This window comes from Lissotriton helveticus, chromosome 1_1 (assembly GCF_964261635.1).
Source record: "Lissotriton helveticus chromosome 1_1, aLisHel1.1, whole genome shotgun sequence".
Taxonomy (NCBI): Eukaryota; Metazoa; Chordata; class Amphibia; order Caudata; family Salamandridae; genus Lissotriton; species Lissotriton helveticus.
Genome location: NC_136057.1, coordinates 1,329,849,982 through 1,329,876,924, shown reverse-complemented (window position 1 = coordinate 1,329,876,924; position 26,943 = coordinate 1,329,849,982).

Genomic DNA, 26,943 nt, shown 5'->3' with positions numbered 1-26,943 from the left:
ACTCGGAGGGCTCACAGTCACAGGTTTCTCACCTCACTCTGTGGTCGGGTACCAGCAATCTCACAGGCAGCAGTCCTCTATCCAAAGCCAGTCAAGTGCCCTGCTGCGCAAGTCAATCATAGTGGGGCTCTACGCCGCAATCACCCCTCATTGCATATCAATAAATGGATGTTGCATAGCAGTGATTTCTTGCTGCCAAAGCTGTGCTCTCTGGGGGCTGCAGAATAACCTTCACAGGGGACGCAGGTGCATTGTCCGCCCTGACCACATTGTAGGCCAGCAGATTTCATTGGCAGGCCAAGATGGACCTCATTAGCCTTAGTCTTCGAGCCCCTCGTTGAGCGATCAAAGACCCAAGCATCGTGCTGCAGACACAGCAGGTGGCACCACACACGCACACCACCTAGCTCCCACAGCTGCAGGTCCCGTGTTGCTTCCTCGCAGCCTCCGGCACTGCCACAGCATCACCTGGTAATCCATGACAGCCATAGTCACTGCTTCAGGAAAGATGGAAGGGGGAAGTTGTGCAATTGAGGCATGCTGGCTCCCCTGGGTTTCAGCTTCCCCAGGTCAACGCTCCTCATCAGATTTTGTGGGTCCAATGGAGGCCATTCACACCAATGGGTGTGATGGTGGGGCTCTGTCTCCAGGCTAAGCTACAGCCCCAGAGGCGCGAGCCGCCCCCGCAGGGTGAGTTGTCCTATCGGTGGGTCTCCAACAGGCCCTGCCAGCCTTCCTGTGGCTCCCTGCACCCACGGTCACCTCTCAGCGCTGGGGGGTGGGGTGGGGGAGAAGATCATCACGGCCACACCAGAAGCCTTGCCCGCTCTGAAGCTATTGTTCAGCATGCCGATGGGGGCAGGTAACAGGCCCCTCCAAACAGTGCTCCACAGGCTGTCTCGGCTCGTGGGCGCCATCATGCTGTTACTGATTTGCATATGGCTATGTCTGAACTGGGGTGGCGTGGTGAGCAAAATAACAATGGATTAAACCCAGATCTGTGACTGGGGTGAATGTTTGACTATGCTCACAATTCCGTCAATCGATCTTTTTGTGTTGCATTTTCACCCTAAGTGGGAAGGGTATGCCCAGACGTGGGTTCCGTGCTCACTACGCCACTGGAGTCAAGCTATCCTGGCTGATGAGGGCTAAAAGCCCGAAACCGGTCCTAGGATGCTTGATTCCGGTCCAGGGAAGACATGGCTTGGTAGTTCAGTCTGGACTGTTCCCATGAGGCACAGGGTCAAGACTGATTTGCATATGGCTATGTCACTCTGAACTGGGGTGGCATGGTGTGCAAAATAGCAATGGATTAAACCCAGATCTGTGACTGGGGGTGAATGTTTGATAATGTTCAACATTCCGTCCATCATATTTTTGTTTTGCATTTTCACCTTAAGTTGAAAGGGTATGCCCAGACGTGGGACCAGTGCTCACTACGCCACTGGAGTCAAGCTACCCTGGCTGATGGGGGCTGAATGCCCAAAAACGGTCCTAGGAAGCTTGATTCCGGTCCAGGAAAGACATGGCTTGGTAGTTCGATCTGGGCTGTTCCCATGAGGCACAGGGGCAAGTCTGATTTGCATATGGCTATGTCTGAACTGGGGTGGTGTGGTGAGCAAAATAACAATGGATTAAACCCAGATCTGTGACTGGGGTAAATGTTTGACAATGTTCAACATTCCGTCCATCATCTTTTTGTGTTGCATTTTCACCCTAAGTGGAAAGGGTATGCCCAGACGTGGGTCCCGTGCTCACTACGCCACTGGAGTCAAGCTATCCTGGCTAATGAGGGCTGAAAGCCCGAAACCGGTCCTAGGATGCTTGATTCTGGTCCAGGGAAGACATGGCTCGGTAGTTTGGGCTGGACTGTTACCACGATGCACAGGGTCAAGGCTGATTTGCATATGGCTATGTCTGAACTGGGGTGGTGTGGTGAGCAAAATAACGATGTATTAAACCCAGATCTGTGACTGGGGGTGAATGTTTGACAATGTTTAACATTCTGTCCATCATATTTTTGTGTTGCATTTTCACCTTAAGTTGGAAGGGTATGCCCAGAAATGGGACCCGTGCTCACTACCAACTGGAGTCAAGCTACCCTGGCTGATGAGGGTTGAGAGCCCGAAACCGGTCCTAAGAAGCTTGATTCTGGTCCAGGGAAGACATGGCTTGGTAGTTCAGTCTGGGCGGTTCCCATGAGGCACAGGGTCAAGACTGATTTGCATATGGCTATGTCTGAACTGGGGTGGCGTGGTGAGCAAAATAACGATGGATTAAACCCAGATCTGTGACTGGGGGTGAATGTTTGACAATGTTCAACATTCTGTCCATCATCTTTTTGTGTTGCATTTTCACCCTAAGTGGAAAGGGTATGCCCAGATGTGGGTCCCGTGCTCACTACGCCACTGGAGTCAAGCTATCCTGGCTGATGAGGGCTTAAAGCCTGAAACCAGTCCTAGGATGCTTGATTCCGGTCCAGGGAGGACATGGCTTGGTAGTTTGGTCTGGACTGTTCCCATGAGGCACATGCTCAAGACTGATTTGCATCTGGCTATGTCTGAACTGGGGTGGCATGGGGAGCAAAATACGATGGATTAAATCCAGATCTGTGACTGGGGGTGAATGTTTGACAATGTTCAACATTCTGTCCATCATCTTTTTGTGTTGCATTTTCACCCTAAGTGGGAAGGCTATGCCCAGACGTGGGTCCCTTGCTCACTACGCCACTGGAGTCAAGCTATCCCGGCTGATGAGGGCTCAAAGCGCGAAACCAGTCCTAGGATGCTTGATTCCGGTCCAGGGAAGACATGGCTTGTTAGTTTGGTCTGGACTGTTCCCATGAGGCACAGGGTCAAGACTGATTTGCATATGGCTATGTCTGAACTGGGGTGGCGTGGTGATGAAAATAACGATGGATTAAACCCAGATCTGTGACTGGGGGTGAATGTTTGACAATGTTCAACATTCCGTCCATCAACTTTTTGTGTTGCATTTACAGGCGTGTGAGCAGCATCGGTAGCCAAATTCTTCCTCACATCAAAGTCCGGGGTGACAGAGATCTGGACAGAGTGAAGTCACTGCAGCTTCTAAGTGTCAAGGAACATCAGCAGGGAAAATATGCCCAGATGGCAATGGATGGGGTAGCTGGCACAAGGAGCTTCACTAGAGTGCGGCCATCTTGGAGCCTGGCACTCTGGCACCCTCATGTATGCATTTATTTACCACAATGTATTCATTTTGCTCCTGAAGGAAATACATATCATTGTCTTTCGGTGTTAAATGAGAGAGAGAAGGTGAACCCCATCCAGTGGCTAGATTGCTCCATTCATAACCAGGATTCTTGGGTTGAAAACCGAGCTCCTCCACTTGAGCAACTTATGTGGTTTTGCACAAATTGTGTTTTTTCACTATGAAACATTTTAATTGAGTCTTAAATCTGAAACAGTCTTGTAGACATTCAGTTCAGGGCTTGTGCTGTAGAAATAGCTCACACAAGACACAACAACACTATTGGACATTCAAACAGTACACATACTAAACTGACAACTCATGGTTAATTCAGGGCAGTGTTGTCTGGGCATTATATGTGAGGACAAGTTCATATCTAAAAACTGCAACCCAGTAGTATTAACTGGTATATTATAGTGAAACACTAGTGTTCAAGAATACACCCTATTATTAATTTGGAAATAGTGTTTATCATTGTTTTATGTGATATTTGCTATATCACTTACATCCCAACTCTTGATGGCTTTACTTGCTATTTGGCTCTTGGAACGAAACCAGAGCCCTATCTGGGCTCACTGCATGAGTTTTCTGTTTTACCCACCAAATACATAGCAGAATGCAATATTTACATAACCATGGTTCAATAAGAAGCTATTTTGATATAGCGCTTGCTAATAAAATTGTTTGCCATTGAATAGCTCTAGAAATACATTGTGTAACCAGTGGTCTTCAATTTATGGAGTCAGGAAGGACGAAGGACTTATTCAGCACTGCCAACATTTGAACTTACACATATGCACAAACACATACACAGGAAATGAAGTCGAGGCAAGATGGCGCCCACGCGAGTGGACGTGTAGGTTGGTTGCTCCTCGACTCACCAGCGGACCGGTGATCTGAATAGGAGAAATGTGGAGTGCTAGCACCAAGAATTCGTGGTTGTGGCCGGATCGAGTGGATTATGATTGAAGGCATTGACCCGGCTCGTCGTGTAATTTTCAGGAACTGTGAACTTCAACGCTAATGATATCGGCGTCCAGGGCTTCAAGATTCCAGGTTGTTGAAACCAGAGCTCGGAGATCGGAGCTCGGAGCTGAATCGGCCGAACTCGGCTGTATTCGGCGCGGCGTACTATCAGCGTACTATCGGAGCGGCGCACCTGGAGAAAAGCAACTTGTGGTCAGCTTGCTTATGCAAAACGCCTGATTGAAACTAGCGGAGAGTGATAGAGCGAGAGGAGCCGCCATGCCGCCTAAAGGTGTAAGGGGGAAGCCGCGGCTTCACGAAGAGCAAGGAGAGAACAGCACCCCCACTGAGGTGAGCAAAACCGCAGCGCCCCCCGTACAGATAAATAAAAACTCTAAAGGTCTCCCTGATATAGCCAAATCTAAGGGAGTTGGAGGGGATAAGAACAAAGTGATACCGGCAATATTTATAACAGCTGCGGGGAAGGAAAAAATAAAGGGGGGCTTGTACAGGAGGCAATAGCGGTATCCTCCACCACCACTACTACTTCTAATATCACCTCAAACACTGAAGAATGTCAGCAAAATCAGGAGGGCCTTCCAGATGGAAACGGACTGTGTCAGGTTCCAGGAACGGGCAGTGGGGGTGAAGAGTTACCTATACAACATGATGCAGACTCAGGCGACTTTTATTCAATGTCGGAGCCTTCTCTACCCTCATCTTGTGAGGATCTTGTTGCTCAGTATGCTGAACATATGAGCTTGGAAGGGGGTAGTCAAGCTAGCAGTATCTGCCTGGATGACTCGGTAGACATTACGGAGGATAGCCCTTCCACTGTCCGCAAAATAATTACCAAACCTGCAGCTAATACGGATGGAGATGGTTTAGAATCTCAGGAGGGCCCACCAAAAGCCATAAATGGTGATATCTCTTTGGCATTGATTTATGAGTCCATAATGTCACTTAGAGATGAGACTAGAGAAGAAAGCCAAAGAGTTCAAACCCTGTGTCGGAAGCTTCAGAGCTCGGTTCGTCGGATCGCAAAATCTCAAGCTGATTCTGCATCTAGGTTTAATGAGGTGGAGGCCCGCATTTCCAGTCTGGAGGACACGGTTCATCAACAGAAAGGGGTTACAGAGACTTTACAGGGGATTAAGGAGGATACTCAGTGTAAACTCGCAGATTTTGAAAATAGAGCCCGTCGCAACAATCTGAGAATCCTTCAGGTGCCTGAAGGCAAAGAGGGGCAGGATCCTCGCAAGTTTGCTGTGGATTTATTCAAAAATGCTTTCCCGGAGCTAAACAAATGGGATTGGGACAGGGAAATTGAAAGAGCACACCGTTTTCCTTTTAACCTGCGGGGTCCCGACAACAGCAACACAGGTGACAGGAACGCGAATAGAACTAGGGTGCTCTTAATTTCCTTCAACAGCTTCTTGGCCCGGGAGGATATTTACAGACTTGCTAGACCAGATAAGCGGAGACCAGGTCCCGGGTTTGAGTTCTTTGTTACTCCGGATTTTTGTAAATACACTATGAACCTACGCTGGCAGCTTCGTCAATTGATCACTCCGTTGCAAGCTAAAGGAGCTCAAACATATCTTCTGAACCCAGCAAAATTGAAGATCATTTATAAGGATCGTACGCACTTCTTCACCAACGTAGGGCCGGCCAAGGAATTTTTGAACAACATGTAATAACATGCAATAATAAGGAATCTTGAGTTAACTGTGTAAAATAAGGGCTGGACTTAACGATGAATTTTAAGATAAACTATACTGCAATGTAACTAATTAAATATTTTCAGAGGCTTGGTGTAGGCGGAATGGAGTGCTCATTACTTAAGGTTTATTGTATTTTATGGTTTTTCTTTTTTTTTTTTTTAATTGTTGATCCAGGGATGAACTGTGTATTCTGGACAGGAAAGAAGGGCCAGTGATTGATAATGAATTTTTGTTTTTGTATCGCTTCTGCTGTAATATAGGAGTGAATTTAGTAAATTTAGTGCAACAAGGACCTGCTGGTGGGTAAGACGAATTAACCAGCTGGCATCTGCGGGACATGAGTCCTAAAGCCTCGTTATTGGGGAGAGAGGGTTGGGTGCAGGTGGGGTTGGGGGGCTGTGGGAGGCAGGGGGGTAGGGGAGGTGTTGGTGGTGGGGGAAAAGAGAAAAATTCCACTTTTTCAGACAAAAACAATATAAACAATAAAATGGTAAGAGAGTTAAAAAGTAGACCGGAGTATAGTTGGAAACATGATAACTTTTGGCACGGGTAGGCTGTGTTTAGTATTGTCAAACATTATGGGGGAATCTCAACTGGGTAATGGCTGCTAGAGACATTCAGATATGCTTTTTAAACGTCTCTGGTTTAAATGATTTTAATAAAAGGAGGCGGGTTGCTACTGAACTTCACTATGTTTCAACGGATATTGTCTGCATTCAAGAAACTCACCTGCCATGGAACAAGCGCAATTTGCTAGCAGATTTGGGTTTCGGTGTTTTAGTTTCTTCTCAACAAACGGGTATGACACGAGGGGTCGCTATCTTAGCAAAAAGAAACATGTTTAATGTACGGCGGAAGCTAGCGGATAATCTGGGTCGGTGGGCAATAGTTGAACTAGAAGGTACTGGGCGGTGTGGGGCTTTTACCGTATGTAATGTATACGGGTCTAATTTAGATGAGTCTGCTGTGCTGGAAGAGCTCCATATGGAGCTGGCAACTTGGGTTACCCCATTAATTATTTGTGGGGATATGAACATTAATTTGACTAGCCAGGATTCTGCTAGGGAACTAAAAGGATATAGTGGTCGGAAACCTCAGGTTTGTAAAGTTCTCTCTAACATTTTAAAAGACTACAGTCTGGTGGATGTTTGGAGCACTTTATTTTCTGCAGATCCAGGATTTACTTTTTATTCCCATCCTCATAAAAAAAAGTGAGACTCGATTTTTTTTTGTTGAGTATTCCGTATTTAGCCAAAGCCAAAATGCAGATGTACCCTAACATTGCATCAGATCACTCATCGATTGTCTTAATTCTTTCTGGGTGGGGAACGTTGGGCAATACCAGTAAATTCTCCTTTGATCAAAAACTGTGTCTGATTGAGAGGTTAGGTTCAAAGAGCATGTGACAGGGTGGATAAGGGAATTTTTTGATAATAATCGGGATTCTGCCGATATTAATATAGTGTGGGACACTTTTAATGCCTGCTTTATGGGGGAGGTTGTTAGTTTTGGGGTAAATAGTCAAAAAAAGTTAAAAATAGAAATGGAGACGTGTTATGGGGAATTACAACGTGCTGAGGAGAACTTGATGCAGGGAATAGTTACCCATGGTAATATTGATGCTTTAGCCGATGAAGTGGCTAAAAAACGGGCCGAAATTCTGGGAATATGGGACAGTCGAAATGCGAGAAAATACCTGCCACATAGGAAAAATTTTCATGAGTATGGAGAGGCAGTAGGGAGACCCTTAGCCCTCAAACTGCGAATGAATGAAGCAAGCAGAAACATCAAAGCGCTAAAAGATAAAACTGGGGTTCTAAGGTCGGATCCAAAGGAGATTCTGGCCATTTTTCATGAATTTTATTCAAATCTATATAATACCGAGCAAAGGGCGATGGTGGAATTAAATTCAGCTTCATTTGGTGACCTCTGCAAATTAGACTCGGAAGTCGCAGAACTGCTGGATGATCCGATAACGTTAGAAGAGCTAACTAATGCTGTAAAAACATTGGCAAGTGGGAAGGCAGCAGGGCCGGACCAGCTACCTGGGTAGATCTATAAAGTTTTTTTTGATGATTTAAAAGATATGATGCTGGCTACTTTCAGGGCGGCTCAAACTGGTGCACCACCAAAGACGTGGAATGAGGCTACAATTGTAGTTTTCAGTAAAAAGGAAAAAAATGCAGAACTACCTGGCTCATACCGACCCATCTCACTTTTAAATTGTGATGGGAAAATATACTCCAAGATCTTAGCTAATCGTCTTTCTAACGTAATTACCTCACTAGTCTCCCAAGATCAGCATGGGTTCATTCCTGGACGGGGGACTGTGAAACATATTAATAAAGTCATTACTCTATTTGACATTGCAGAGGTGGAGAAACGTAGATTAGGATTAATACTATTAGACGCGGAAAAAGCATTTGATCGCGTTGAATGGCAATATTTATGGGTACTAATGGAGAGTATGGGATTTCGGCCTCAGTTTTTGATAGCTTTGCAAGCTTTATATGAGTCACCAATAGCCAGAATAGCTGCAATGGGTTCAACTTCTGAAATAATTTAGATTACTAGAGGGACAAGACAGGGGTGCTGCTCTCCCCTTCTTTTTGCGTTATATATAAACCCTTTTTTTACAATGCTTGCTGGCAGCATGCTTATTAAACCGTTTATTGTACGTAATATCCCCCATACAGTTTTCCCATACGCGGAAGATATCGCGGTTACATCGGAAGATCCGGCCTCAGCAGTGATTGAGATTGAACGATTAGCTGAGGAGTTTGGTTCTATATCCGGATATAAGCTAAATGCTATGAAAACTCAGCTTGTATGTACCGAGATCACGAGAGTTGATGACCCAAGAGTTGTAGTGGAAGCAACGTATTTGGGTTTTAAGATACGGGCATCAATGTCGGCGGTAGTGGAGGCAAATTGGGGATCACTATATAGTAATATAGCAGAGTCCTTGGAGAGATGGGGGAGACTGCATTTCACGTTAATTGGCCAAACAAATATTTTAAAAATGAATATATTAACAAGGGTATTATATCTCTTTAGAGCAATGCCATTGGAAATATCGGGATCTCAACTACAAAAACTACAGGCTCTATGCTCTAGGTTTTTATGGGCTCCTGGAAAGCCACGAAGAGCCATGAGATTTATGACACTACCAAGAGAAAAGGGTGGCATGGGAGTACCGGACTTTACTTTATATTATTTTGTCTGTTTTCTGCAAAAAATGGTTGTGCTACTAGGGGAAGGTGTGGAGGCCAATGTAACATCACTAGGACTTAATAGCTCTATATTTCAGTTAACGTTAGGAATAGAAGCTCATCGCAGCTTATTTAGGGAAATTGATTGGAGTTATTTTAAAAGAACTAAGTTCAAGACCGTAGCTGCAGCATTTAAAGTATGGAAGAAAGTGCGTAAATTGATTAATTTGGGAGTGCTTTCTTTTTATACTCCGATGAGCGCGAAAAATTTACTTCCATCTGTATTTAATGACAGAATGGCAAGGGCCTGGCAAGAAAAAGGCATTGTGTTACTCGGCGATTTGTATGATCAGAGGGGGATTATTAGATCTTTTGAGGATTTAGTAAAGGTTTATAACTTGTCGCATTCTCAGTTCTTCAAATTTTTACAAATCCGTGATTTTTTGTTAAAACGGAAATTAAACTTAAGTACTAGCCCTTTTATTGAAGCCTTGATGGCTCAGAGCAAGATTGGCGTATTGTATAAGATTTTAAGTTTTGGGCAGAAGGATGACCTGGAAAAGCAAAGTCTACAATGGGTAGAGATACTAGGAGAGAGGGAATCGGATATACCTCTGGATGAGGCAATTTCCAGATCTAAAGAGGTCCTGATGTCAGCAAACTTGAGAGTACAATTCTTCAAAACTTTATTTAGGTTATATTGCACGCCAGCACGGATGAAGAAATGGGGCAATCGGTACAATGAAAAGTGTTTCCGTTGTGGGGCAGAAGATGCAGATATGGAACATATTTTCTTTAGTTGTGTAAAATTAAGCATGTTTATGAGTGATATGGAACGCTTTCTATCTAATATATTAGGGGACCCACTGTGTATCTCTTCTGCTTTGATGATTTTAGGGATGGGGCGGACAGTCTCAAAGGGATCTATCATGTATAAACATAGACTGTTTTTATTTGTGGCAATGACTGTTGCTCGTCTCTGCATTGCGGGAGACTGGCTACGCCCTGAGCCACCAAGGATTGAGGTTTGGAGGGCTAAAATGTACAGACTCGCCAGTCTGGAATTCAGTTTATATTCTTTAAAGGGGTCAAGAAAACTAAAATTGGGGCTCATGATATGGGACCGTTTTCTAAATTATGTGAATAATTGAGGATGTGATCAAGTAGCATATATTATATAATAAGATGAGGAGAGCTGCAGTATGAACTGGCTTGGATGAAGTTATTACATGATTAAATGTGTTTTTTTTCTTCATTTTTTTGTTTATGCTCACTAAAATAATATTTTTAACTCTGATCTTTAGATCTCTTAGTAGTTTATGTATAGTCTATGTATAGTGGATTCAAAACGAGATCAATTTATATGTATAGTAGGCCGGGCTAACTCTCTTAGATATGTAACTTTTGTGTTGGACTTATTATTATATTTATGTATATGTTGAAATGCCATGTGTCTGGAAAAGTGGAAATAATAAAAGAAAAAAACACATACACAGGCACCCACGCATGTGCGCTCACGCACACATGCTTACATCAACATTATAAACACCTAAAATATCAAATGAATTGACCCACTACTTTCCACTGGACAAAGTAAACATTTTTTAAATTTGTATAAAAATAGTCTGCTGAATAAAATCATGGCACTTTACTAGCAACATTGAATTTATTTATGTATATTAAATTTGTGTTGTAAAAACCTAGCTAAAAAGGTGGCAGACCGCTGTAATGGATGAAAAGCAAGCACATATTCAAGAGGTAATAGGAGAGGTTTCTGTTTATTGGATTGTACCATATGATGTTGTGTTCTTTAAAGAGGTGTGTCTTCAACTCTTTGCTAAATTGGAGCATCATTACGGTGATCCTAATGCAAATGGGATTTTGTTCCAGATGACACATCAAAATTAGGCTTGGATGGAGTTCCGCTCGCTACTTGCAGCTCCACGAAGGGACCAAAAACTCTGCTGTGCTGTGCTATGCGGAGTTCTGCAAGAAGTGGAGTACATTTGGTCATGCTGTTCGCGTTGACTTTCAGTGCCGGGTGTTTGGCCCACGTTCAATCAGATAGAAAGGCACCATGCGCAGGGCAAGAGGGCACTGCTTCTTTTCTTGCCCCTTAAGTAGATTTTCTACCCAAGCTGCAGCTTTTTCAACGCGATTGAAAGGTTTCTCAATGTGAGCGGTCGTGATCATCTGCGGCCACATGTGTTGAGAAATCTGACCATCCATTTTGAGAAATCTTGCCAGGAGGTGCATTTTCCTCGTGCGCGCTCGCCAACTTGGAGTTGGCAAGCGCGAGCAAGGAAAAAACATTTTCAGAACTCTGTGTGCTCCACAGAGTGTGGAAAACTCTGCAAACTCCATGAGCGGAGTTCACCACCCAGGCCTAATCAAAATCTCACTTGCACTTATTAAAGCTCTCTTCAAACACAACTAATCTTGATTATAGACACTGCAATCTCCACAAAGTTACTCTCATTTAAGTCCCTGCTGAGAACGTGCAACCCAAATCCTCACAAACTCAAAGGAGCTCACAGTATGCAAGCATAAATCCCACACCTTAATGAGTCTTCCACAGACACCCTATACACACATACAACCTTATCCCTTAAAACAAGAAAGTGGTTATTGATAAAGACTGATCCAATTCTTGGGGATTCAGCAGGACCTGAATAGGAAATGGAAGCTGAAGGCTTTTTTTGGATGACAGCTTTATTAAGAAGATTGGTAAATATGCCCATGCTGTTTCTTATGTTTACAAAGCTTACTCTTCCTTGAAATGTTACTTTGGTGGGTGTGTTTTCTACAGGGCCAATCTATGTGGTGTTTAGAGAAAATATGGAATAAAAAATATGGTGCTGCAGAAATATCGTGTCAAGAATATCAGGACTTCACAAATATCATGGTAAGTAGTATTGAAGTCAAAACTATTGTTTTTAGTATTGTTTATAATATTGATGTTTAAAATATCAGTGTAGTAAATATCATTGGATATCATATTGTTTTTGATTATAAAATAGTATGTAATATGTTAAAAAAAATCTGTTTATATATGTATATATTTTTATTTTTTTGAGATTGGGAAAATGTCTATGTTAATTGTTTTAAATTATTTTTATTGCTTAAAGAAAACATATTTTAGTGGAGGAGTGCTAGGTTATTAGGGGATAAAACTGGAGATTTTAAAAAAATGTGTACTTATATTTTAAGTTAATTATTTTTTAATATGAACATTATGTTTTTTGTAAAATTAAAGTTATTACATTTTTAATTTAAATTTATATTTTATGTGAAATAAGATATATTTTGATGTTTTTTTTGTAAAAAAATAAAAAGATTACAGATTTAAAAAAATGTAAAAATAGTTAAATATTTTTATAAAGTATTATAGTTGGAGTTAGGAAGATAGTTTGTTTAAAAGTATGTTAATTTCTAAATTAAATTGTTATAAATATATAACTTATTTAAAATTAGCAAAACATTTAGAATTTAAAAAATATATTTTAAAATTATTATTGAAAATAAAAATGTAAGAAATTATTTATATATTTATTTGTTGAAGTTTCTAATTTATAATATTTGTAATTGTATTTTTTAAAGCTTATTAATGGTAGTTAATGTAATTTACAAAACTGAAAAAGCAATGATTACATAAAGTTTAAATTAATTTGTTTAATTTAAATTTGTATATAAATGTTAATAGTTGAAGATAGTGGTTTATGATATTAATATTCATTTTAAATGTAAACATTTACTAAAGTTTGATAATTTGTACTACTAATAGTGTATTGTGCATTTTTTAAATATAATATTATAAGTAAAAGGTTGTTTTTAGAATTGGATTAAAAACATTGTAATCGAGGTTTTCTTAGCTTTTTAAGTGGGTATAGATTGGAATGGGAATGGTAAATGCCTGCCCTTTAGTGTCCAACACCTTACATGAGTTGGTTAAGATGGGAGTGGGAAAACGTTTTCAACACCTTCCCCAATTTGGTTAGGCCGGAGTGGGAACATAAAGGGGCCTATTAGGATGACGGGCGGACTTTGTCCGCCCATCATCCTACCGGGGTTTGGGACCACCCGCTATAAGGGCGGGGCTCCCGTGAGGGGTATTAGGATGTGCCCGCCACAGTGGCGGGCACATCCTGCATTTTTAGCATTGTGGCGGGCGGTGCTCTCTGCCACCCACCCACAATGCTAAAAATGCATGAATGCATTTGCATAGACAAAGCGGCAGGCACCCCGCGGTGCCTGCCGCTTTGTTATGCAAATAAAGGAGGGTACCACAGGTACCCCCCGTGTGTACCCCCCACCTCTCCTTCAGAGTGAAGACCGTATGCCTTTCCGTGGCGGCATCACCGCCGCGGAAAGGCATCTACACAAGCCCATCATAATATGGCTGGCTGTGTCTATTAGACACCGCCACCATATTAAACCTTTGCAACCGGGGCGGAAAAGCGGCGGACGGTCTTTCCGTCCACCGCTCTCCCCCCCACCATCCTAATATGGCAGGGGGGAATTCAGGTGCGGATGGCGGTCGGATTGCCCCCGCCAGGCTGGCGGTGGCTACTGCCAGCCTGGCAGGGGCAATCTGCCCGCCATCCTAATGGGCCCCAAAATGGCACAACTTTATCGTCCAACCCCTTCCCCAATACGGTTAGATTGTAGTGGGTATAGTAAATGTCACCTGTTTAGTGTCCAACACCTTCTATGATTTGGTTTAGATTGGAGCGGAGAAGGGGTTCAACACCTTCCCCAATATAGTCAGGCTGGAGTGGCAGCAGAAAATGTCACCACTTTACTGTCCAACACTTTCCCTAATATGGTTAAATTGGAGTGAGAATACTAGAATGCCATGCCATTAGTGTCCAGCACCTTCCCCGAGTTGGTTTTGATTGTAGTGTGAACAGGAAATGTCACCCCTTTAGTGTCTAACATCTTCTATGAGTTGGTTAATACAGGAGTGGGAAAAGTAAATGCCACTCCTTTAGTGTCCAACACCTTCCCCAATATGGTTAGGCTGGAGTGGGTAAAGTAAATGTCACCCCTTTACTGTTCAACACCTTCCACGATATGCTTAGATAAACATGTGAATAGTAAATGTCACCCCATTACAGTCAAACACGTTTCCTAAGTTGGTTTAGATTGGAGTGGGAATAGTGAATGTCACCCCTTTAGTGTCCAACACTTTCCCTAAAATAGTTAGTCTTTTGTGGGAATAGCAAATGTCACCCCTTTACTGTCCAAAACATTTCCAAAGTTGGTTTAGATTGGAGTGGGAATAGTAAATGGCACCCCTTTAGTATCCAACACCTTCCTCAAAATAGTTGGAGCGGGAATAGCAAATGTAACCCCTTTGCTGTTCAACACCTTCCCCAATATGGTTAGTTTGGAGTGGGAATAGTAAATAGCAACCCTTTTGTGTGCAAAACCTTTCCAAATATGGTTAGGCTGGAGTGGCAATAGTAAATGTCACACCTTTAATGTCTAACTCCTTTTCCAATATGATTAGATTGGAGTGGAAATAGTAAATGTAATCCCTTTAGTTGGAAAAACCTTCATCAAGTTGGTTTAGGTTGGAGTGGGAATAATAAATATCCCCCTTTAGTGTCCAACACCTTTCCAAATATGGTTAAGCTGGAATGGTAAGAGCAAATTTCAACCTTTTAGTGTCCAAGATATTTTATGAGTCGGTTTAGATTTGAGTGAGAATAGTAAATGTACTCTTCAGTGTCCAACATCTTCCCCACAGTGTTTTACAGTGGAGTGTGAATATTAAATGTCACCTTTTAGCATACAACATTTTCCTCAAGTTGGTTACGGGCCTTATTATGACTTTGGCAGTGTAGGAGCGGGGCCGGTACACTGCAGCCCATCACCCACACCACCAAAGCCAAAACAGACCACCTGCCAGATAACAACTGTTCAAGTTGCTGACTGGCAGTTCTTTGGCGTTCCCATGGCGGTGTCTTTGAAATAGGCACCACAATGGGAACGTCAAAGCATCTTCCTGCACGGACTGAAATGCACAATGTGGTGCATTTTATTCTGTGCTGGAACATGGAGGAGCATGCAGATAGGTGGGCATATATTGTGCCCCCGTGCATGCAACCCATGGTGTAGAGGCAGAAGGGGACCCTGTAGGGCCCCCTTTGTTTCCTCACCGCCACACTTTCATGGCAGTTACTACGACATGAAAAGTGTGTCTGTGAGGAAACTCCTAATATACTTGGCTGTGCCACAGTTGCACTGCCAGCATATTAAGGACCTCAGACTGCTGAGCCACCACCAGAGAACGAGGATCCCTGGCAGCAGCAGCAGTCCCGTAGCGGTCCAACCACCACAGTCCTAATGCTTTGGGAAGATTGCCAGAAAAGCGGACTACCACCGCGGGTTTGGCGGTCCAATAGACCACCAAATTCATAATAAGGCCCTTCGGTTGGGGTAGGAATAGTAAATGTTAATGTTTTAGTGTATAAAATTATCACAACATTTAGGCTCTTATTACGAGTATGGCAGTCCATAGGACTGACGTGCTTACGGTGGCGGTCCAACCACCACCACACTGCAGGCCTGCCCGCAGAATTATGAATGTGGTGGTCGACTGCCACAGAACCACTGCATCTGCTGGGGATTCAGGATACCATGGCGGTTGTTCAGTGGTCAGGGAGCTGTAATAAGCTGGCATTGCCACTGTGGCACCACCAAGCATATTATGAGTTGGATTACCACCGCCTCTTTCATGGTGGTGAGCCCTCCATGAAATGGGTGGTGGAAAGGCAACTATCATGGCCCCCTGCTGTTGCTGGGCTTGGGGGAACATGCAAGGGGGCACATGCTGCGCCGCCCTGGATTTGCTCCCCCGGTTCCTGCACAGTGTGGAATGCATGTGACACAATGCAGGAACGTGCAGTCAGCGATCTCATGGCAGCGGTTTGCATGTTAGATTCTCCAGCGGACGGTGAAGTGGTGGCACTGCTGGAGGGCCACCAAAGTTGTAATAAGGCCCTAAGTATAATCAAAATATGTCACACATATTTTTTCACATTTGTTTTCCTAATTTTTATTTGTTGTATCTTTTGATGTGTTGTTAAACATATTTTTGATAAAAAATATTAGTAGTTGTGAAGTCAAGCAAATGAAACAATTTCTCTTTTATATTTGAAAAAAATACAAAAAAGTTATATTTTATGCATATATGTAAAATGTATGTTTTGCATTCAATTTTACATTGAAGTTAATGTTTACATAAATCAAATACATTTTTAAACATTATTTGAAATAGTTGTAATTAGTATATATTAAATAAGTGTATATCTTGAATATAGACATTTAATTTGTTGCTACATTTCTTACAATACTGTTTAATATGTTTGACATTTTACATTTGTTTTCCTTTTTTAACATGTATTAAACATTTTTAATATATCTCCACTTGATTTCAATGGGGGATAGTCTTTTTTGGCATTTGGTGGCCATTTTGTTTGAAGTCTACCTTGCATTTTGCAGACTATTGGTGTTGGTTTGGGTCTTTTTTCCAGGAACCAAGTAACTGTTAAGAGCTGCTGTTAATCGCAACAGGTTAGTCGTTTTAAGGATATTTTAGGATTTTGAGGGTAGGCGTATCTAGAATGGATGTTTAAAAGTTGAGTATAGTAAAATTTGAGAATTAAAAGATTATTTAGATAATAGTGTGCTGTACTATTTTTAGTATTACTAATGTATCATTATGATCTGTTAACATATGCAATATTACTAATGTTTTGGTGATTAAGTATGATATATGTGAATATTTAGGAATGTCATGTATTGTATGGTGGGTGCTTTACGTGTTTTTTTACAGGTTGTTATCTACAAATTAATGTGATGTTTCTTTTTCTTGAGTTTCCTGGATTGGTTCTTTTTTTAAATCATGTTTTCGTGTTTTTATGGAACCTACACACTTTGGGGATTTTTAGAGTCATTTTTTAATTTTTTTTATTGGATTATTAATATTTGTTATTTGGAGGTGGAGAAAGATCTACAGCTGCAAAATGGTAAGTTCTTTTTTCCCCAACATTTTTATTAGCATTTTAATAGAACACAACAATACAGCATGTCATCATCATCGCACCTCTCCCCACCTCCCACGTTCTGCCATCCCCCCACACATCTCCAACTCGTTCCAGTTTAACATAGTCCAATGTTCACTGCGAAATTATACAGTAGTCCTTTGTAGTCGGCCTCCGATGGCTCCCAGGGTGGCGTAGCCATAGACTTGGGTCCTTGTGAAATAAGGAGACATCACAGCCCAGTATCCATCCCATGATACTTTCTCCATTTGCCCCACACCTTACGGAACTTCTTCTGGCAACCCCTCGCCCTGTAAGTGACCCTTTCAGCGGCCATGTAAAGATCCAGCCCTCTCCTCTACTCCTCATTCCCCGGTGGCTCAGACGCACCCCAGTGCTTTGCTATGTCCCTCTTGGCCAACACCAACGCCAGCACCAAGAAGGTCAGGAGGGGACGCGCCAGGTCCACATCATTAGTCATGCCCAAAAGGGCCAATTTGGGGTCTAGGTTGATAGGGGTCTCTAAAATCTCTCCCAACTCCGTGAATATAATTCTCCAGTACTCCTGGATTATTGGGCATGCCCATACAATGTGGTAGAAGTCTCCTCCCGTGTCTCTGCACCTGAGGCACCTAGCGTCCTCCGTCCGTCCCATTTTGTGAAGCCTGACTCTGTCGTAGTACGTCCTATGCAGGACATTAAACTGGATAAGGCGCAATCGGGACTTAATGGCCACTTCCCTGGGGTGCATTAGGACCATCTCCCAATCTATATCTTCCATGTCTCCCACCTCACTTTCCCACTGTTTCTTAAGTTTCTCTAGGTCTCCCAACATGTTGTTCATCAGAGTTCTATACCTAAGCGACACCACTTTTTCCTGAATCTGTTCCTGCAACAATCTATCCTCCAAAGGAGCGTATTCCTGTAGATCAGTCAGCTGTATCTTTTCCGCTCGCCAGGCATGTTTTAATTGAGCATATTTGAAGAACTGCGTGCGGTGGAGTCCGAACCCCGACCTCAGAGCCGCGAACGTTTTCAGGTCCCCTTTTGCCACTATGTCTCCCAAGGTGGAGATACCAATGTCGTCCCACCTCTGGAACCCTCTCATTTTGTTCAGTTCTGGGAGCCAACCGCAGTGCCATATCGGCGTCTGTCGTGTGGGCTTCTTTCCCCAGCCCGTACGGTTCATCGCTTTGTTCAACAGTTGTAAAGTAATGCTCGTAGCTGGGGGAAGCTGTGATCTTCGGGCGCCCCATATAAATAGGACAGCAGTGGCCTAGGTGAGAGTTTATATTTCTCAAGAGCGTAGGTGGGATGGTCCGCTGGCGCATGTAGCAAGTCGTTGATCGGGACTATGTGTTCCGCCAAATAGTATGCTTCAAGATTCGGGAGTGAAATCCCCCCGCTGTATTGGTGGCGCTGAAGTGTGTTCAGTGCCACCCTAGGGTGTTTACCCAGCCACAGGAAGGACCGAAGTTCTGCATGTATTTTCCTAAAAACGACGTCCGAGAGGGGATAGTACTCGTTCTGGAGGGCATATAGGAATTTGGGCAAAGTGATCATCTTGAACATAGCCGCCTGGCCTAGGAGGGTGAGTGGGAGCTGCCTCCATAGGGCTGCGTCTTCCACAAATATAGGAGTATTCGTTCTACATTGCGTTGGTAGGATTGTGTGCGATCCAGGGTGACGTAAACTCCGAGGTATTTAAACCCCTCCACCGTCGTCAGCAACCATCCCGGGAGGTCCGACCAGCTCCCCCGTCCCTTAGGATCATAGAGGACTGATTTGCGCCAATTCACCTGGTAACCTGCGTGCCTACCATAATGCTCCAGTTCCCGAAAGATCTCCAGGGTCGTGGTTTCCGGCCGTGTAATGTAAAGGAGAATGTCATCCGCGTAAAGCGATATTTTTTCCTCCGTGGAGTCCGGCTCACTCCGCCCAAACCCCCTGATGGCCCCATTCTGCCTTATCTTAGCTGCTAGTACCTCTATCGTGAGTGCAAAGAGGAGGGGGGACAACGGGCAGCCCTGTTGGGTCCCCTTTGGACTGGGAAGTCTCTTGAGGTAGCCCCATTCACTCTCACTTTCGCTCTGGGTTCAGTATAAAGCAACCGGACCCAGTTACAGAATTTCGGGCCGAAACCAAACTTCTGCAGGACCCCCACAAGGAATGGCCAATGGACTGCATCGAAAGCTTTTTCTGCGTCAAGGGAAAGAAACCAGTGTGGGTCTTCCCTGCCACTTACTTCTTGCAACCAATTATGGGTACGCCGGAGGTTTAATCTTGTGGCCCTACTCGGGAGGAACCCTGATTGATCGAGATGTATCTGGTCCGAGATCACCAGGCGGAGGCGCAATGCAAGGATGGTTGCCAGGAGTTTCGTCTCTATATTCAGAAGCGAGATGGGGCGGTACGACGCACAATCCTCGTGTGGCTTCCCTTCCTTATGGATCGGGACAATTATCGCCATACGCAGGTCTGGGGACAGTTTCCCCTCTTGGAGTGCCTCTTCGAATAGTCCCTTCAGATGACGTGTAAGGAGGTCCGCCGTGCGTTTAAAAAATTCGTCCGGGAACCCGTTCGGACCCGGAGTCTTACCCAGTCTAAGCCGAGCAAGAGCTTCAGTGACCTCGTCCAGGGTGATGTCCGCCTCTAGGCCCTGTTGGGCTTCAGGAGGCAGGATCGGTAGGTCAATCGCGTCCATATATTGTAGCGCCTCCTCAGAGGTTCCTAAATCCCTAGCCCGATAAAAGTTTTCATAATGGTTCGCAAATGCCTCAGCAATGGCAGCATCCGTTCTCATCAGTGTTCCCATAGGGTCTCTGATGTGCTCCACCCATCGTGCCGCATGCTCATTTTTACTAAGCCACGCCAGTAGTTTGCCCGACTTATCCCCCACATCGTACATCCTGTGTAATGTGGCCAGTGTCTGGGTTTTGGCCTCCCCCGTGACCAGTTCCTGGTACCGTCTTTGTGTGTCTGTCAGTCTCCGGAGTGTTCCCGGCTGCTTCAAAGCCAGATATTCCCTCTCCAGGTCCAGAATGTTAGTTTCCAGTGCCATTGTATCCACTAGGAGTTTCCTCCTGTCCTCCTCTAGTCTATTTTGTATCCTATCTCGCATTACCGTTTTGAGAGCCTCCCAGAACATAACTTTAGATTGGACCGTCCCTTCATTTTCAGCGACATAAACCTTCAGGTCCGCCCTTAGACCCTTCACTACATTTACGTTTTGTAAATCCCACGCCGTCAGTCTCCAGGACCCTGCGGTCCCCTTTCTTCCAAACCCCAATCTCACGAGGAGTGGGGAATGATCAGAGATCCCCCTTGCCTTATAGTACGCCGTATCATCTATGGCCAAGTGTTGCCTGGACATAAAAATGTAATCCAGTCTCGAGTACACTTTATGGGAGCCAGAGAAAAAGGAGTAGGCCTGCTGGTCTGCGTGCAACCACCGCCATACATCCGTGAGTCCCATAGTGGCAACCATTCGCGATAGGGGGGTTTGAGTCCGATCTCTGATCGTCGCCCCCCTCCGGTCCCGCCCTGAGTCCATCACATCATTGAAGTCCCCGCCTAGAATCTGTATAGTGTCTGCTGTGTCGAGGAGTATTTCTATCACCTTCTTATGTGTGTTGGCCTGCAATTTCGGGGGGCATACACTGAGAGTATCGTGTACTCACGCCTATTCCAAGTCCCCCTCACCCCCACGAACGTTCCCTGTATGTCCGTCCACGTGTGAGCTATGCAAAACGGCGTTGTCTTCTTCATAATTATGGCTACTCCCCTCGATCCTGTAGTGTACCCCGCATGCGCCAATACCCTGTACTGTCCTCTTGCTAGGAAGGCACATTTTGTCCCCTTAAGATGCGTTTCCTGGAGTAGTGTTATGTCGGGGCTCATCCTTTTAATGTAGGAATTAACCAACCCCCTTTTAATCTTGGCAAAATGGTAAGTTCTACATTGATTTTTTGTTTTGGGTGGAAAATGGTATATATTGGTTATGTTGCTCTTCTTTTATTATTATTAATTTTTTTATAGAGTTTTATATAGCGCAAACTTGACCCGGTATCTGGTATCAGAGCGCCTTACATAGCACCAGTTGTGTTACATGAGGACACACATTAATTTTTTGTGATTTGCTCAGAATCACAGGATGTTCAGCGTCTTTGCCGAGACTTGAACCTGGTTCCTCAGATTCGAGGTCGACCACCCTAGTGGTTAGGCCAAATCCTGGCCCCATTATTATATTGAGTTGTTTTGTGTATGTGTTGTATTTATTTAATGTGGTGGTTTGAATTTGTTTTTAAGTTGGTTGAATGCTTAGTCATTTTTGTTTTGTAATTATTAATCTGTATAATTTTTTGATTGTATATAATTATTAGGCAGATGTAATAAAATATTCATATATTTATTTAAAGAACCAGGTTTATTGGTTTAGGCTATGTTGCTGTTTATGAGGTGTTTGGTAGGTTTATATGTGTTTTAAGGGAACGATTTGGCTATTACTTCTAAGGGGTCGATTACGATGCCATCCGGAAAGGCTTCGAACGGTATTCGGATTCCGCTATTCCGAGTCGGAACCAATGTTTCCGACCGAATCGGACACCTTTCTGGATGACTCATTACGTTGCAAGGAAATTGTTCAGGCTGTCCAAACCCGTTCCGAATGGCATTAGGACAGCCTGAGTCGTTCGGAGCCAATTGGTGGACACAGTTTCCGAACAAGCAAGTATGATAACCAATTCGGACAGCCGTTCCGATTCGTTCTGTCCAACATGAAACAGCTGCCGGAATCTGACTCCAGGGGCCTGTAGAAGCCCCCCTTCACTCTGACCTCTCCAGTTTTGCAGCCCTTGGGGGTACCCAAGGGACCCCCCTGTTAAACCATGCACAGTGTGGCAGGCACCATGGGGTGCCCGTCACAGGGTGCATGGTTTTCCCCAACCACCACTTGTTTCAATGGGAGCCAGTGTTCTAGTTCGGAACACATGCTCCCATTGAAGTAAATGCGAGTCCGACCAAACGATGTTCAGAAGCATCGTAAATCGTAATCAGTTGGTCGGACTCGCAGAACCCGAGTTGGTCTGAAACGATTCAGAAACCGATTTGGTCGGAAGAGATTCCGAACAACTTCGTAACCGGCCTATAAGTAGTTTAGTCCTTTGTTGTTTACAAAGTTTTGGATTTTCTATTACAGAGTTTTGCATTTTTTTTATTTCTTTTTAAGTTTAGGCCCAATTTTAGTAACAGATTATTCTATTCTTAGTTCTTGGTAGCTCTGCTCATTTTGTATTGCTTCGATAAATTTGTATAGTGTAGGTTGAATTCTGTCAAGTATGGATTGGAAGGGATTGTGCTATCCTTTCACTGCATTGTTCGTTTAGGCTTTCTGTGCCAGGGTGCTGTCATAGACATTCCACCATGATATTTGGAATTTACTGTGGTGTCTATGTCCTGAGAGAGGCAGTCTGCTCACCCATGTATCTTTGAAATAATCCATTATGGGACTAACATTTTGTTGGTAAACGTAAGCAAGTGCTCAAGTTTTGTTAATTGCAAAGGACAATTGGCTGTTAGTAGATTATTCTAAGCTAAGGCCCTGATTACGAATTTGGCGATCTGACCGCTGGACTGGCATTGCGGTGGTAGGGAGTACGCCGGCAAGCCAGCTGCATCCTGATTGCCACATTACAAGTAAACTGCTGGGTTGGCAGTGTTACAGCGGCGGTGCTGCAGTGGTGCCTCTGTGGCTGTACGTGTCTGCTCATAGAAGCAAGTTTTTGTTAGTTACGTTTAAATATAAGTATACGTACTTGGATATTTGGTTGTAGAGATTTATATTTGCTTTAATTACTGTTTGTTGTGCGAATCCGGCAGTGTTTCCTCCTCTTGCTGAGTCTGTAGTTTTTGTAGAACTTATTTCCTTTAATTAGTGTGGCTTTTATATTGTTTGGTTGATTGTTTGTGTAAAGTTATTTGTTAACCCCATTGCTGCTGCCGTCGGCCTCTGAACGTTCGGAGCACTACTTGGCTGGTGCTGCAAACGTTCAACGGCCGACGCGGCCCCCGCCCACTCTTTGGAACGCCCAGCACTGCGCCGAAATAACGGCCGCAGCTAAGGCTTCAAAGGTTTTTATAGTGATTTTTTTAATCCTTTGTATTCTCGTTTAATTAACGCTAATTTAGGTTTCATTTATGTAGCAAAATATAGAAGTGTTTTAAATAAATTTAAACATATTCATATTTATATTTTACAATATATTTTTGTTTGTATATTAATGTTTAAAGTTAATAATAATGTTTTTGGTATATTTATTGTTAATCAGGTTATGAATTTTTGGGAGGTAATGTTTATTTTGTGTTGGTGTAATTTACTTGAATTCAAGCATACATGTTAATAAGAAGGGTAGAGTTTATTGGAAGTAAATGGTTCATGTAAAAATTGTTACCTTGGTTTTTATTTTGTGTAATTCTTAGTGGTTTTGACAATAATCTGGTAGTTGATATTGTCATGATGAATATTTGTGACATTTTATATGCGCATTTATAGGTGACAATATTAGTGTTTCCGATATTTTTGTCGTTGATATTTGGAAAAAATATGGCTTTTAACAAAGATATGCGTGTGCTCAATATTAGTGTTTTTTTAAATTATGTGTACGAAGGCAATATTTTTGTTCATGATATTACATTTCCAATATTTGCATTTTTCAATGGATCGAGATTATCTCAGTGATCTGTATATACAGAGGTCAATTCACAAGACACTTTACATGAAGTTGAAGTCCCCAATAGGGGCAGTCCTATGAGCCATAACAGCCCATGCTCTTCTCTCAGAGAAGGAGAGAAGCTTCCATACCCTCATGTAGAGGACAAGGGAGAGTGGCTGACATACAAGGCAAGTCCATCTCCCAGTCCCTCTGCCAGAGTGAGGGACGAGTGTCACGATTAGCTATACTCATGCCCATCCCACATTCAGTGGTTATATTTCGGGTGTCTGATTATGCAGGAAAAACTCACAAAGTGTATGGAATAAAATGGTGGAGATGTGCCGTGGTACATCATTCCAAGAGGACAACCACAAGAATCAGGAATAGAAACTGATTTGAATGTCTAGTACGTGTCTCGGGATCCAGCATTTAACTGCACGGAAACGTAGGCAGGCGCCTGCAATTGGAGTTTTCCTGTCAGATACTGTCTGTGACCAATTCATTTTGTGAAATCGTACTCCTCCTCTAGCTAAGCTAAGTGTAGGCATTTTTTTAAGCAGCTGCTTACAGTTCTCTCATGCATTTGTGAGAGCAATTATCTGTCAGGTGTGTGTGTCAAGCAACTCAGGTGCCTGTCTGATGACTAATTGACCCGTACGTGGAACATTTTAGGCCCAGGTGACCTTCTCTACAGTTGTGACTTTCTGCTGAAGAACAGAGCTACCTTTGTTTGAAGGGAATTATGTTTGAAGTGTCTTTGTTTTACAGATGAATTATTAACAAGGTAATTGATTTTCAAGGAACTTTGACTGCTTGTTAATATTGATAGTTAGAAAAGATGGAAAGAATTCCTCCTTATGATTTTCTATTTTAGTGGAGAGGATCTATAACTATAGCTGCATTAGACACTTTCATTTTTAGCAGTGTCTTAAATGTGCTATTCATCTATTACATGGATCCATCAATCTTGAGGTTTGGTTGAAATTCCACAAGCAAATTACAGTGTTTCAATTATATGTGTATTAATTTGCAAAACCTAGGTGTTGTGTTAACTTATTTACTAAGTATCTGATTTATATACTGAACTCATGTGAGTTCTGATTTTTGTAGTTTTAAAAATAAACCCTCTTTTTATTGGCATTTTATTGTCATGCAGGGTGCATACAGCTTAACAGTTTAAGGAGAAACACTTCAATACAGATTCTGCCTGCTGTGCATTTCTTAGAAATTAATGTTAATAAGAATTAACATACATTGGTCAAACCAACCTGGACAGAATACACAGCGAAAGCAAAAAGCTGTTGAGATCTTGGTCACACTTGCCACGCTCCATAATAGGGCGAGTAAATTTAGTCAAAATGTGTATTCTCCCAAAATGTATCTTTGCCTTCAGTACTATTCCTTTGGCATTTGATCTCAAAATGATTGAAAAAAGCCAATGAGAAATTAACTCCTTTATCTGGAACTATAAATCCACCAGACTCGCGTGGAAAAAGCTGAGGAGGAGACGAGAGAAGGGAGGTCTCGCTTTGCCTGACCTACTATACTATGCTTGGGCCTTCCAGATGACACACTCTAGGATGCTTTTAAAAACACCAACCAATCTCTCTAATGGGTCGATGTACAGAGCCATGTTAAATGGGGCAAACTTACCAGTGGACGGGTTTATGTTTAAATTCGCAAGCCAGAAATTTTTCCAAAAAATTAAACTTAAAATAATGCAATCATTGACTAAGACTTGGCTTATCATCAGAAAAAGACCGGGGCTGTCTTACTACTTAAATTTTGCCCCAATTTGGGAATCCCCTGGGCTTCCACCATGTATGAGAGATAGTTTGTCATCCATACTAGAACAAGCCGGGATTTCAAGATGGGGTCAACTACTGAAGGAGGGATCATTAATAACTTGGGATGAGTTATATGACCACACCGGTCCCGGACTGTCCAGATTTAAGTACATTCAACTGGAAAGCTGGACGAGAGCCCAGCGCAGCAAAGATAAATATCTCGGGAAAGCAAGCTTTCTGGAACAACAGCTAGTGGAAAAACCAGGGGGAGGAAAGGAGGTAGCCTCATGGTATTGGCAGATCCTTGAAGAAATCGATGGAGACTTTACCCTCCCAGATCAGTTATGGGGGACAGCAACTGGCCTTCACTGTGAGGAGATGTGGTTAAATTCCTTTGCTCTTTTACATAAGATTGTAAAACCATCATGGCTAACAAGAAATCATCTCTTCTCAGTGCACCGTGCATACATCACACCATTAAAACTTTCCAAATTTCTCCCTGACAAAAAATGCAACAAATGTAATCCTATGGAAGCATCTGACATCCACATGTTTAAGGACTGTCCTGAAATAAGTCAGTTTTGGGAAGAAGTGAAGGCCACACTAAACTCCATCCTGAATACATCACTCTCAATACCACTACCACTTATTATCTTTGGGTTGGAAGACAACATTACTGGTAAAGCAAGGTCATTTCTCTTCTACGCCATTTTGTTGGCAAGAAGGCAAATCTGCTAGCATTGGATAGAGAAAACAGCCCCTTTACACTCCAGATGGCTTACATCTCTATATGAAACATCTAAAGTAGACCTCAACAGATCATGCAGCAAACGTAATCTGGCATTTTGGGACCTGTTGTCCGAGTGGAGATAGACTCCGGGTTTTTTTTTTTTTTTCTTTCCCCGGGTCCTATGATTATGCCCTAAATACTCCTTGGTATGGGTCTAGCCTCGCTACGATATTGGTCCTACAGGTTGAAATATACCTAGATGGAGTTAGCTTGAACTCTTCACGTTTTTGGGATTTCTCTGCCACCCTCAAAACAACTCTAGTCCTGGCGCAGGAGAGAGAGGACACGAAAAGCACTTTGGCCTGGCTCCAATGTGAAGGACTCGCTAGGTGGCTGGTATTTCCTACATTGAGGGCAAGGCAAATGAGGACAAAAAAAAAAAAAAATTAACATACATTAGGCCACTTTAAAAGCCTTTGTTACTGGAATTGGTATGTTATTGAGCTCCATTCGATTGTAAGTCACAAACTGT